General features: G+C 45.1%; 1 protein-coding gene and 1 long non-coding RNA gene across 7 annotated transcripts in view; one reads left to right on the top strand and one right to left on the bottom strand.

Moving 5' to 3' along the window:
• Positions 1–12,648, bottom strand: part of FRMD5 (FERM domain containing 5) — a 319,313-nt gene that overhangs the window by 160,869 nt on the left and 145,796 nt on the right. The gene's annotated exons all lie outside the window — the stretch shown is intronic.
• On the top strand, positions 9,988–12,250 carry LOC122461882. The gene is made up of 3 exons (XR_006284112.1): positions 9,988–10,013; positions 10,726–10,729; positions 12,144–12,250. It is a non-coding gene; the product is annotated as an uncharacterized LOC122461882 (long non-coding RNA).

Raw genomic sequence — 12,648 nt, 5'->3', positions numbered from 1 at the left:
GCACTGAAGTTTTGCTTTTGCATATGGAACTTATGCCGGCAGGAGCTTGCAATAAATCATTAGTAAGTACTGTGGGTTTGAGCCCCGGAGTCCCATCAGAGTCCAGCACATTCAGGACTGATCCCGCTTGCATTGCAGCCCATGAGTCCCTCACATTGACTTCACTGGAGCTGGATCAGAGCCTGTTCGACTGAGACGTGTGTTGAGATCACTGAACATCAGCGCAGTACATGGGCCTGAGTCTCCTCTCATTTACATCACTGTTAACCAGGAGTAATTCCGCTAATGTCAATGGACTTATGCCAGTGAAAACCACTGTGAGTAGATCTGGTGCAAGTCAGTCTAAAGCACCAAAGAGATGTTAATTGCGAATAGATCTGGATTCCACATCCTACTGAAAAGCTTAGTTTCCCTGCAGGGATCTGCAGGGGGTATTTGCAAAGCCCTGCAGGGAATCTCCATTATAAAAGAGTGCCTCTTACGAGACCCTTCAAGAGCAGGCTCTGTGCTTTGCGGCTGATGCTACTGCACGAATAGTTGATTTAAAAATCGAAGGAGGATATATTACTTACAATCAGAGAAACAGGCACCCTTGCTTAGGTTTTCTTGGCAACATTCCTGCACAGCTCACTTTTCTTCTAGCAACTGAATTCAAGAAAAAGCTCGGGGGAAAAAGGAAATTTATAAATGGTTCATAAAAAATTTACTTTTCCTGAAAGTGAAGTGAGCTACAAAAGTTACAAAACCGCTTAGCAAAGCCAAAGCTAAACAGAGTCCTTTGCTAGCCTTACGCAATGCAACCATTCAAGATAAAGCCCTGCTATCTGTGGTAATGCCGTGTATTATCACAGAGCATTTAGCGGCTTCAGTAGACATTCAGTGATATGGTTTCAGAGGAGCAGCCGTGTTAGTCTGTATCTGCAAAAAGAAAAGGAGGACTTGTGACACCTTAGAGACTAATCAATTTATCTGAGCATGAGCTTTCGTGAGCTACAGCTCACTTCCTCGGATGCATTCAGTGGAAAATACAGTGGGGAGATTTTATATACACAGAGAACAGGAAACAATGGGTGTTACCATACACACTGTAACCAGAGTGATCAGGCAAGGTGAGCTATTACCAGCAGGAGAGCGGGGGGGGGGGAGAACCTTTTGCAGTGATAATCAAGGTGGGCTATTTCCAGCAGTTGACAAGAACGTCTGAGGAACAGTGGGGGGGGGAGGGAGGGGGAGCCAGGGGGGAATAAACACAGGGAAATAGTTTTACTTTGTGTAATGACCCATCCACTCCTAGTCTTTATTCAAGCCTAAGTTAATTGTATCCAGTTTGCAAGTTAATTCCAATTCAGCAGTCTCTCATTGGAGTCTGTTTTTGAAGTTTTTTTGTTGAAGAATTGTCACTTTTAGATCTGTAATCGAGTGACCAGAGAGACTGAAGTGTTCTCCGTCTGGTTTTTGAATGTTATAATTCTTGACATCTGATTTGTGTCCATTTATTCTTTTACGTAGAGACTGTTCAGTCTGGCCAATGTACATGGCAGAGGGGCATTGCTGGCACATGATGGCATATATCACACTGGTAGATGTGCAGGTGAACGAGCCTCTGATAGTGTGGCTGATGTGGTAATAGCTCACCTTACCTGATCATTACAGTCTGTATGGTAACACCCATTGTTTTATGTTCTCTGTGTATATAAAATCTCCCCACTGTATTTTCCACTGCATGCATCCGAAGAAGTGAGCTGTAGCTCACGAAAGCTTATGCTCAACTATATTTGTTAGTCTCCAAGGTGCCACAAGTCCTCCTTTTCTTTTTTCAGTGATATGGGCCTCTGCTAGTCCACAGCACTGCAGAAGATCTCAGCTGGGGATTAGCTGCATTTTCATTAATGTGGAGCTTTGTCAATCTTCCATTAACATTTCAGAATTAAAAAAGGAACAGGATTTTTAGCGATGTTTGAAACACAGTTTAAAACCCAAACCCTTCTTCAGCAGGGTTTGTTGTATTTTTTATAAAGGAATTGTGCCTTGATTTTTAATTTTCTATCTATGCAACCTAGGCATTTTCTCCATATTATTCCTTTATATTTTGTATTAATCAACATAAATAATAATTATTTGCATTTAGAGACTAATATGACGCTCTCCTCAATGCAACGCAGACCCATAAGCCACTGTGTTACCCCTCTGCCTTAGCAAACGTGAGCTTTGTAGACTGCATCAGCTCCCTGCCACACCAGTCTGCCAGCTTCACCAGCAAACTCCTTGAAACTCTGTCCATCTTCACCTTGCCTGGCAGATAACAACCAGTGAACCCCCATTCCCGAGATCCCCAGAGAGGTCTCTCTGCAGCATCCACTCCCTCTCACTGGACACTCACAGAAATTATCAATATCGCTGCCTCCAAAGAGACCCTGCACACACCAGTCAGCTGGTTTAAATGAGGACTCGCACTTCATTCAATGGAACAGCATTGATATGGTTTACAGTAAAACTAAAAATAAATTTATTAACAAAGAACAGAAACTTTAGTGACGCTGCACAGAGATAGAAACAGAAAATAGTACAAACAAAACAACACAGGCTTTCTAGTGATTAAATGTAATTCTAGCAGGCTACATTCTACACACAACAAATCCTGCATCTTGGCAGGGGCTCAGACTAGATGACCCTGGCGGTCCCTTCTAACCCTAGGGGCCCAGGATTCTATGATATCTTTGTCTAAACAGTTTCTCACTTGCAGCAAATTATCAGCCTCCTGCACTCAGGCCAAGAGGATCCAATGTTCACAGGTTCCAAGGGCGCTGTTCTCAGTCTCCCCTGAGTGATGGATAATTACGTCTTTGTGTTCCCCTTATATTTCCCAAAGTCCACTGTCTTTGCCTCAGGTGAAAGGCACACTTCCTGGGGTGCAGATTCTGTCTCCTGGTGTGCTCCCTAAATCGAATCCTCTGCCGCTTGTTAGCTTGATTGCTTTAACTTCTATGTAAATGTACTTTCCTTGTCTTGTTACAAAACTTGACTCAGACAGGTAAATCCACACACCTCTGTCTAAGGCAGGCCTCTTTACCAAGTCTGTCCCCAAAACGTATTTTAAGAATGTATTTCCTGCACACATACATAACTCTTTGTACACCACCCATACACATATCATGTAATGGAGGATAGGTCCATCCATGGCTATCAGCCAGGATGGGCAGGGATGGTGTCCCTAGCCTCTGTTTGCCAGAAGCTGGGAATGGGCAACAGGGGATGGATCACTTGGCGATGACCTGTTCTGTTCATTCCCTCTGGGGCACCTGGCATTGGCCACTGTTGGAAGAGAGGATACTGGGCTAGCTGGACCATTGTTCTGAGCCAGTCATTCTTGTGTTCTTAATGATCTTCATAACCAGCATGTCACGGGCTTTCATAAAGACCTTACTTGATACACTCTTATAGTAAAATAAGATTGCATACAGTCAGTTGATTCAATTGTTTATTCTTTGGGGTTCAGACCGCTTGTTCTGCACCGCGGATATCTGGACCCTGATTGTCACAATCACTTATTATCTCTAGGTCTCAAAGCATTTTAAAATGCTGCGGAAGTCTCATTATCCTCACTTTACAGGCACAAAGCAGTTATAAGATTTGCCCAGAAGCACAGAGCCAGGAATAAAATCTTGGTCTCTTGACTCCAAGTTCATGGGTTTATCACAGGATCATACTGCCTCTCCTTCCCTAAGCGTTCTGCTAATAAAGCACATCTACAGTGGGGAATGCTGGAGAGTGCCAAGTTTTCCTTGTAGTTCCCTGATTATGGGAGACAGTGAGTTGTAATTAGCATGCCCTTATTTGCCATCTCTCCAAGCCCCTTCTGCAGGGATTTCACTTTTCTGCTGACTTTACTATATGTACCCTGCACTATCAGCTGGCTTATTTTTAAGTTTGTTTTACCCAAATTCCAATACATGAATCAGATCTTCTGTCACCTACAAAGCTTGCAATGCCCAGTTACATGGGACACACCCTTCAGTTACAGCCTGTGTGTCCTAGACACACCACATGGGCCATTTCACACACTTAGTGTAACTATTCCAAGGCCACATGGGCTTCACAGTCAACAGACAGAACAGAATGCAAGAGCTTCTGCTCAAAAAACACAAGCTGGGCCCAACGGAAGGAGAAACTCTCTTAGCTGGTAGCTGTATTAAGAGACTTGGCCTTTCTGCAGGCCATAGTGCTATAGGATTATCACAACCATGCCAGAGCAGGACTGATATTCTGTCCACTAGACAGCACTGTGAGCCACACACACTAGACAGGTTTCAGAGTAGCAGCCGTGTCAGTCTGTATCCGCAAAAAGAACAGGAGCACTTGTGGCACCTTAGAGGCTAGCAAAGTTTATTTGAGCATAAGCTTTCGTGGGCTAACTAGACAGTTACCCATAGATCAGGACCTGCTGAAAGATGGGAGACTAGCAGAGATTTGTCCAGGGACACAGTGGTAATGTGTTCCTTGGCACCAGGTAACAGTGCTTATCTATGCTCTAGCGCATCCAAAAACAATCCCACTTATTTCTGAATCTACAGGCAGTTTCTCACAATGTGTTCAGCAAAGCAGCCAGCTAACCAGGAAAGCGAGCGTGCCCTGACATGCTCTCCCAGCCTTTCTGCGACGCTTCCTGCACCTTCGATCAGCTTCTGCCATAGGCAAGATGATGTCTTTTATGATTAAGCTTGCCTCCTGCCCTTTCCCTCCCCTCTTCCTGCTGGGGGTTAGTCCACTACTTGGTGTATGATTTATTTGTTTAAAATACACACACACACACACACACTTCCAGTATCACAAGGGGATGATTCCGTCTCTTTCTTCCCTGGTGCTTTATGCTTCTACGCTGATGCTTGCTGTTCATCTTCTTACACTGTGAGTTCCTGGGGGCGCGGGCGAGGAGGACTCCATGCAGCCCCCAGGAGTGCCGCTAAACAAGTAATAATCACTGTACAAACCACACATCCTAGAGAAGTGGTTGCCAATAACACTAAGTATCAAAATATGCCTGCAACGATGCAACAATCTGTTTAATTTGTTTTTTAATGAACTTCAAGTGTCCACAGAACAGTTTGATATTGTACTGTGTACGCCTTTGAAATAATTAAATACGAGAAATTAGATAAAACAGCCATGGGCAAATCCTTCCCTAAAATGCATGACAAGCAGATAAATATGAAATGGAACAATATCCCCCTCATACCTGAATCATCTCTAAAAAATAAATACCCAGGCTTATGACTTTCCCAGAATCATTACCCAAAACAAAGTTCACCGCACCCATCTATACACTTCTCCCGCTCCAGTAAAGTAGAGAAGCTAATAAACGTATAGAATAATGAATTAAAATATAAGAAAGGTAGGTGGTAAAATTTGGCACAAAATGCATAAGATAAGCAAACTGTCCCCGCATCAAAGACAACAGCTAATCCGAAATAAAATAATATTCAGATCTTCCTGAACTCTGGCCTGTGAATGAAAACTGTCAGAAAGGGAAATGATAAATGCTGGCCTTGCGAGAAAGACAGAATAATTCTAATTCACTTGTTATGGAACTGTCCATATATATATTCCCTGTTGGGAGAAAGTAATCAGAAGGATTAACATGATAATGAACTCTGATATACTAAGCAACCCGAAGATCTTTGTCCTTGGAGACATTACATTTCATACTGAATATTAACAAGGAACAAGAGAAAATTTTGCTCAGGGCATTGGCAGTCTGCAAAGTGATTAATCCTCCAAAAAACAGATATCTGCTAGAAGAACTGAAAACTGCAGCCTTGTACAAAGGCCTAAATGAGCCAACTAATCTAGAAAAGGTAATATTCCAGGTGGATAGGGAAGAAAGCAGGAATATTCCAATACATCCAATCGTGCTTTTATTTTTTTAAGACATCCACACAGTGTTTTACTGACAATATAAAATAAATATTAGCTAGCGCAGAGAGTGTGTCATTCAAAGAGAATCTGGAAAGTCTGCTTTTGAACATAGTTTATCCTTGGTTAGTGTATCCTCTACACTGGATCCATTCCTTCCACTTATCTTTGACAATCTTCAATTGGGGTAGAACACCTCTGTGGAAACTCTTTATGGAAAAGCACCAGCAAAAACCTTTCCCATATTCTCAAAGATGCCACGTGCGGGGCTGCTCCATGCCCCTGTGCCCTTTCTCACGGCTGAGAGGGAGTCACTGATTCCCCCTCACACACATGCGGCCTGAGGCAGGACAGAGCTGCACCGCACTGGGGAGCTCTGCTGGGGCAGGCGGGAGAATGCTGGAGGGAGTCTGGGGGGGCCTTTGGAGGGTGTCAAGGGGCGCTGGGTAGGTAGGGGATGGTGGAGGGTGTCTGGGAATATCTGGGGTAGGGTTAGCTGGGGCAGGGATTACACTCCTCACCAGCAGCAACCATCCCTTTGCAGCTTCTTCCCAGCAGGAGCCTGGAGAGGGGGAACAGAGAGGCCCTGGTTGCTGCCTACTGTCCGGTCACCACATTGGACCAGGAAGAGCAATTGCAGCGCTGTCCCCCAATGCCGGCCGGTTCACTCCCAAGCCAGGCCTCCCCCTGCATCTCAGGGCAATGCCAGTAAGTGACAGGCCTCGTCTTTTATTTCACCCTCTTTTACGAACCAATTTCTACTGGCTTGTTTGGTGAGCAACTGCAATGGCTAACAGGCACCACAGGCTTTGGCCTTCCCTGGGACAGACGCATGAGAATTCCTTGCACCGCGAATCAAGCTCTTACTTCTCCTAACAATTCCCAGGGGCCTAGTGTCACCAACAGAGCATCCTGCTACCAGGCCTGGTAACAAAGACAAAGTCCATGACCACGACAGCCAGAGTAACGGGATTGGGCCAAACGAGCCATGAACTCACTCTCCTCCTAACATCAGAAGGGACGTGGGCAATTTAAGGCATCAAAAGCAACTGCAAACTACTACTGTGGATTTCTGTGACATTGCACTGGGTGGGACGACAGCGCTGCTCCCCCAGGTAAGCGGCATTATCCCAATGTTGGTATCCTAAGGAATTCTGAAATCTGATGGACTAGAAGTGGCCGCTGCATTCCCTCTGAAATTAATGGGAGTTTTGCTGTTGACTTCAAAAGAAGCATGTTGGGGCCTTTAAAGAGTCACACTGCTTCACAAACCTGGGAGAAGAAAACAGAGTACCATGGCTCTGAACAAAGGGAGGGTAATCTTTGAAAAAACAGATGTGTAACCTTTCAGTCCCCACAAAGCTAGAGTCCTCTCCTCTTTAATCACTGCATCCACAAGCAAGGATCAGGAAATCTAAGTGTCCTGCTTAACACCAGCCGCAGAAACCCATGCCTAGGGCACAGTGGGGAGAGTCCAGCCTCAGGAGTGGGAGAAGGAATGGTGGGTCCAAAGATGATGGGCTGCCCTGGATGAAGAAAGCACTCTCCTACTGAGACATTACATTACTGAGTACAGAGATGCTGAGAGACTATAAGGAAGGGAGGAGGAAAATGTCCCAGAGGAGCTTAGTTAAGAAGAAAAGGAGGACTTGTGGCACCTTAGAGTCTAACCAATTTATTTGAGCATAAGCTTTCGTGAGCTACAGCTCACTCCATCGGATGCATACTGTGGAAAATACAGAAGATGTTTGTTTTTATACACACAAATCATGAAAAAATGGGTATTTATCACTACAAAAGGTTTTCTCTCCCCCCACCCCACTCTCCTGCTGGTAATAGCCTATGCAAAGTGATCACTCACCTTACAATGTGTATGATAATCAAGTTGGGCCATTACCAGCACAAATCCAGGTTTTCTCTCTCCCCCCCCCCCCACACCCTCCCCCAAAACAAACCCACTCTCCTGTTGGTAATAGCTTATCTAAAGTGATCACTCTCCTTACAATGTGTATGATAATCAAGGTGGGCATTCTATCTACTACCCAAGATCCATAAACCTGGAAATCCTGGGCGCCCCATCATCTCAGGCAATGGCACCCTGACAGCAGGATTGTCTGGCTATGTAGACTCCCTCCTCAGGCCCTACACTACCAGCACTCCCAGCTACCTTCGAGACACCACTGACTTTCTGAGGAAACTACAATCCATTGGTGATCTTCCTGATAACACCATCCTGGCCACTATGGATGTAGAAGCCCTCTACACCAACATTCCACACAAAGATGGACTACAAGCCGTCAAGAACACTATCCCCGATAATGTCACGGCAAACCCGGTGGCTGAACTTTGAGACTTTGTCCTCACCCATAACTATTTTACATTTGGGGACAATGTATACCTTCAAATCAGCGGCGCTGCTATGGGTACCCGCATGGCCCCACAGTATGCCAACATTTTTATGGCTGACTTAGAACAACGCTTCCTCAGCTCTCGTCCCCTAATGCCCCTACTCTACTTGCGCTATATTGATGACATCTTCATCATCTGGACCCATGGAAAAGAAGCTCTTGAGGAATTCCACCATGATTTCAACAATTTCCATCCCACCATCAACCTCAGCCTGGTCCAGTCCACACGGGAGATCCACTTCCTGGACACTACAGTGCTAATAAACGATGGTCACATAAACACCACCCTATACCAGAAACCTACTGACCGCTATTCCTACCTACATGCCTCCAGCTTTCACCCTGACCACACCACACGATCCATTGTCTACAGCCAAGCTCTGCGATACAACCACATTTACTCCAACCCCTCAGACCGAGACAAACACCTACAAAATCTCTATCAAGCATTCTTACAACTACAATACCCACCTGCGGAAGTGAAGAAACAGATTGATAGAGCCAGAAGAGTTCCCAGAAGTCACCTACAGGACAGGCCTAACAAAGAAAATAACAGAACGCCACTAGCCGTCACCTTCAGCCCCCAACTAAAACCCCTCCAACGCATTATTAAGGATCTACAACCTATCCTGAAGGATGACCCAACACTCTCACAAATCCTGGGAGACAGGCCAGTCCTTGCCTACAGACAGCCCCCCAACCTGAAGCAAATACTCACCAGCAACCACATACCACACAACAGAACCACTAACCCAGGAACCTATCCTTGCAACAAAGCCCATTGCCAACTGTGCCCACATATCTATTCAGGGGACACCATCACAGGGCCTAATAACATCAGCCACACTATCAGAGGCTCGTTCACCTGCACATCCACCAATGTGATATATGCCATCATGTGCCAGCAATGCCCCTCTGCCATGTACATTGGTCAAACTGGACAGTCTCTACGTAAAAGAATAAATGGACACAAATCAGATGTCAAGAATTATAACATTCAAAAACCAGACGGAGAACACTTCAATCTCTCTGGTCACGCGATTACAGATATGAAAGTTGCGATATTACAACAAAAAAAACTTCAAATCCAGACTCCAGCGAGAGACTGTTGAATTGGAATTCATTTGCAAATTGGATACAATTAACTTAGGCTTGAATAGAGACTGCGAGTGGCTAAGTCATTATGCAAGGTAACCTATTTCCCCTTGTTTTTTCCTACCCCCCTCCCCCTCCTCAGACATTCTTGTTAAACCCTGGATTTGTGCTGGAAATGGCCCACCTTGATTATCATTCACATTGTAAGGAGAGTGGTCGCTTTAGATAAGCTATTACCAACAGGAGAGTGGGTTTGGGGGGAGGGGGGAGAGAAAACCTGAATTTGTGCTGGAAATGGCCCAACTTGATTATCATACACATTGTAAGGTGAGTGATCACTTTGCATAGGCTATTACCAGCAGGAGAGTGGGGTGGGGGGAGAGAAAACCTTTTGTAGTGATAAACACCCATTTTTTCATGATTTGTGTGTATAAAAACAAACATCTTCTGTATTTTCCACAGTATGCATCCGATGAAGCGAGCTGTAGCTCATGAAAGCTTATGCTCAAATAAATTGGGTAGTCTCTAAGGTGCCACAAGTACTCCTTTTCTTTTTGCGAATACAGACTAACACGGCTGTTACTCTGAAACCTGTCATTAGTTAAGAAGCAAAGTGCAAGGCATGCTGCCAAGATAACGTAATGGAAGAACGTTGGGGGGCAGGAAGGGAAAGAATACTGCAACCTACAACACAGATAAAGCAGGTTGGTATTTGGGGGAGACACCACGAGCGAGGAGCCAGGAAAGGACACCCAGGCCTTCTGCAGCTCCACCTTTCCAACCTGCCTTTCAGTTCAGCAACACTGCTGGATATTGAAGATATCTCCGGAAGCTCCACCGACTCCACCCGAGGCATCCACAGGGGCAGTTCCATGAGCATCGGCAGCGCTCAATGGTTTTCATTAAGTTCCCTTCATCCACCACACCTGCCAAAACATTTGTTCCATTTTCGCTTACGCTGGGCTTCCCTCGCTGGGTGGCCTTCTCCGACGCTCAGTGGTTTTCTAAATGTCTCCCATGTTGGTCTGTGGAATAGCAAGCCCCTTTCTCTCTTGTGATTTGGTTCATATTCCGAGTGTGCTGACAAAACATTTCAAGGCTAGAATCAATACTATCAACTTATGTGACCGTAAATTCCTGACGGGGCGAATGAGACGAACGGAAGGCTGAAGGAGAGTGGAGGTGACCTGAGGTGAAGGTCTGAGACTGCTGTTGTGGAAAAAGTTTTAGTAACTGCTGAACAGTTCCAGGGCTGAGGTGCAAGACTGAAAATGTCCTACAGAAACCCAGGGCCCCAGCGTTTGGGTGAAAGAGAAGTGTTGATTTTGGGATCACGGGAGATCAGATGATGACCAGACCGCTGGGAAAGAGAACATTCCTACCATGTAGTGGGGATGTGAAATATTCTGTAAATGGCCTGATTACTCAGGGGACTCATGGAACCTAATAGGTAATGACAGAAACAAACAAAAGTCACGCCAGGAAAAGTCACAGAATGCAGCCTTACACAGGGAGCCAAGAGACACAGGAAAGCTGATGCAGACAGCAGGAGCAGAAGATTCTTGACTCTCAGAAGTGAGACCCTGCACAGGAAAAGCAAACAGAGTTGACACAGAGAGCGAGATCAGGACCTTGAGCCAATCCACGGAGGGTTTTAAAAACAGAGAGGGCAGCTAGGCCAGTTATCTGTAGAATTAGGATTTTTAAAAATATCCAAGCAAACAAGAGTCTAAGCTCAACCTGATCTCCTTGCATCTTGGAAACTACAGGATTTCAGAAATCATGTACTCAAAGACTTGTAAAATTAGCATCCTCTCTTGTCAAACGTACAGGTTTGCTTGTTTGTGCTTAGTCTCAGTTAAATTGTACTTGCTTTCTTTTCTAATCTCCAGACGCAGCAAGAATAGGTTTGCTAAGAGCCAGATTGTGATCCCCTTAGACACACTGATTAGCATCTTATCCCCTGCGTAGTCCCACTGAAGCATATAGGGAAACGTGTGCAGTAAGTGGCTCAAAATCTGATGCTAAATAAATGTGTGGAGATTCCTGAAGGTGAGAGCATAGATACATGGCAAGTGCCAGAGTGGGCTATTTTGAAAGGGCCAAGAATCTCAGAAAGAAGAAAGTGCAACAAAGCAGGGTTGTGCGACTGCATCTGTCCATCTCACCCCTGGCACAGCAATGGGCATCATGCTCCATGAAAACAGCGATGGAACTCAAACTGGAAGAAGCAAATACTCCAAGTCTAGGGCATGCTGTTGAGGCCCTTATCATAGAGTGTGAGGAATTGCTTCAGGGGTTAGTAATGAGTAAAGCAGCTGAAGCTAATGGAGATTATTTTGGACGGCGTTGGATTACAAAAGAGGCAAAGGTGACGGCTCTTTGGAAGCGGAATGGTCATAAACTTTGACATTGTATGACATTATTGACATAATCTGGGACCGTACAGATCATTGTTGCAGCCAAGGTCCTGTAGCGGCACCAAATCTTGTATAAAGGGGGTCAAAGAAGGTGTCTAAGACAAGGTTATGGTTGGCTGGTTATGATTATGCTATCTGTATGCATGTATCATTTTGGTATTTAAAGCTATAACTATTGGCTCTATACTGTCTGTATTTCAAACTTGTGCTATGCTTCTGGGTGACACCCCAGACAAGTTGGTGTCAGCTCTGCCTAGCCTGCTGGGTGGCCCATTAAGGACCATCAGCTACACAACTGACCCACTAAGAGAAGGCAGACACGCCTTACGACTCAGCAAGGCATGCAGGGACCTGCCTATGGACAGAACTCTGAGGGTTTTCCAGGTCATGTGATGGACAGCTCGTGTTTGGGACAAAGAAAGCAGAGACCACATGGCAAGAAACTACACAAAGCTGCTGCAGCTCCTCCATCTGGTCTTCAGTCCTGCTTCATACCTCTGGAGGGACTTTGCTACAAACGGAAGCTCTAAACAAAGGACTGATGACCCATCCCAGCTGTGGATATACTCCAGAGATCTGATTTGAACCTGCAGCTTATTCCATCATTGCTACAAGCCTGAACCAAGAATTTTGCCATCACTGTATGTCATTGATTCCATTTAACCAATTCTAGCTCTCATCTGTATCTTTTTCCTTTTATGAATAAAGCTTTAGATTTTAGATTCTAAAGGATTGGCAACAGTGTGATTTGTGGGTAAGATCTGATTTGTATATTGACCTGGGTCTGGGGCTTGGTCCTTCGGGATTGAGAGAAC

This window comes from Chelonia mydas, chromosome 10 (assembly GCF_015237465.2).
Source record: "Chelonia mydas isolate rCheMyd1 chromosome 10, rCheMyd1.pri.v2, whole genome shotgun sequence".
In the NCBI taxonomy this organism is placed as follows: domain Eukaryota; kingdom Metazoa; phylum Chordata; order Testudines; family Cheloniidae; genus Chelonia; species Chelonia mydas.
The sequence above is the reverse complement of the archived record's forward strand: the minus strand, read 5'-3'. Positions and strand labels throughout refer to the sequence as shown.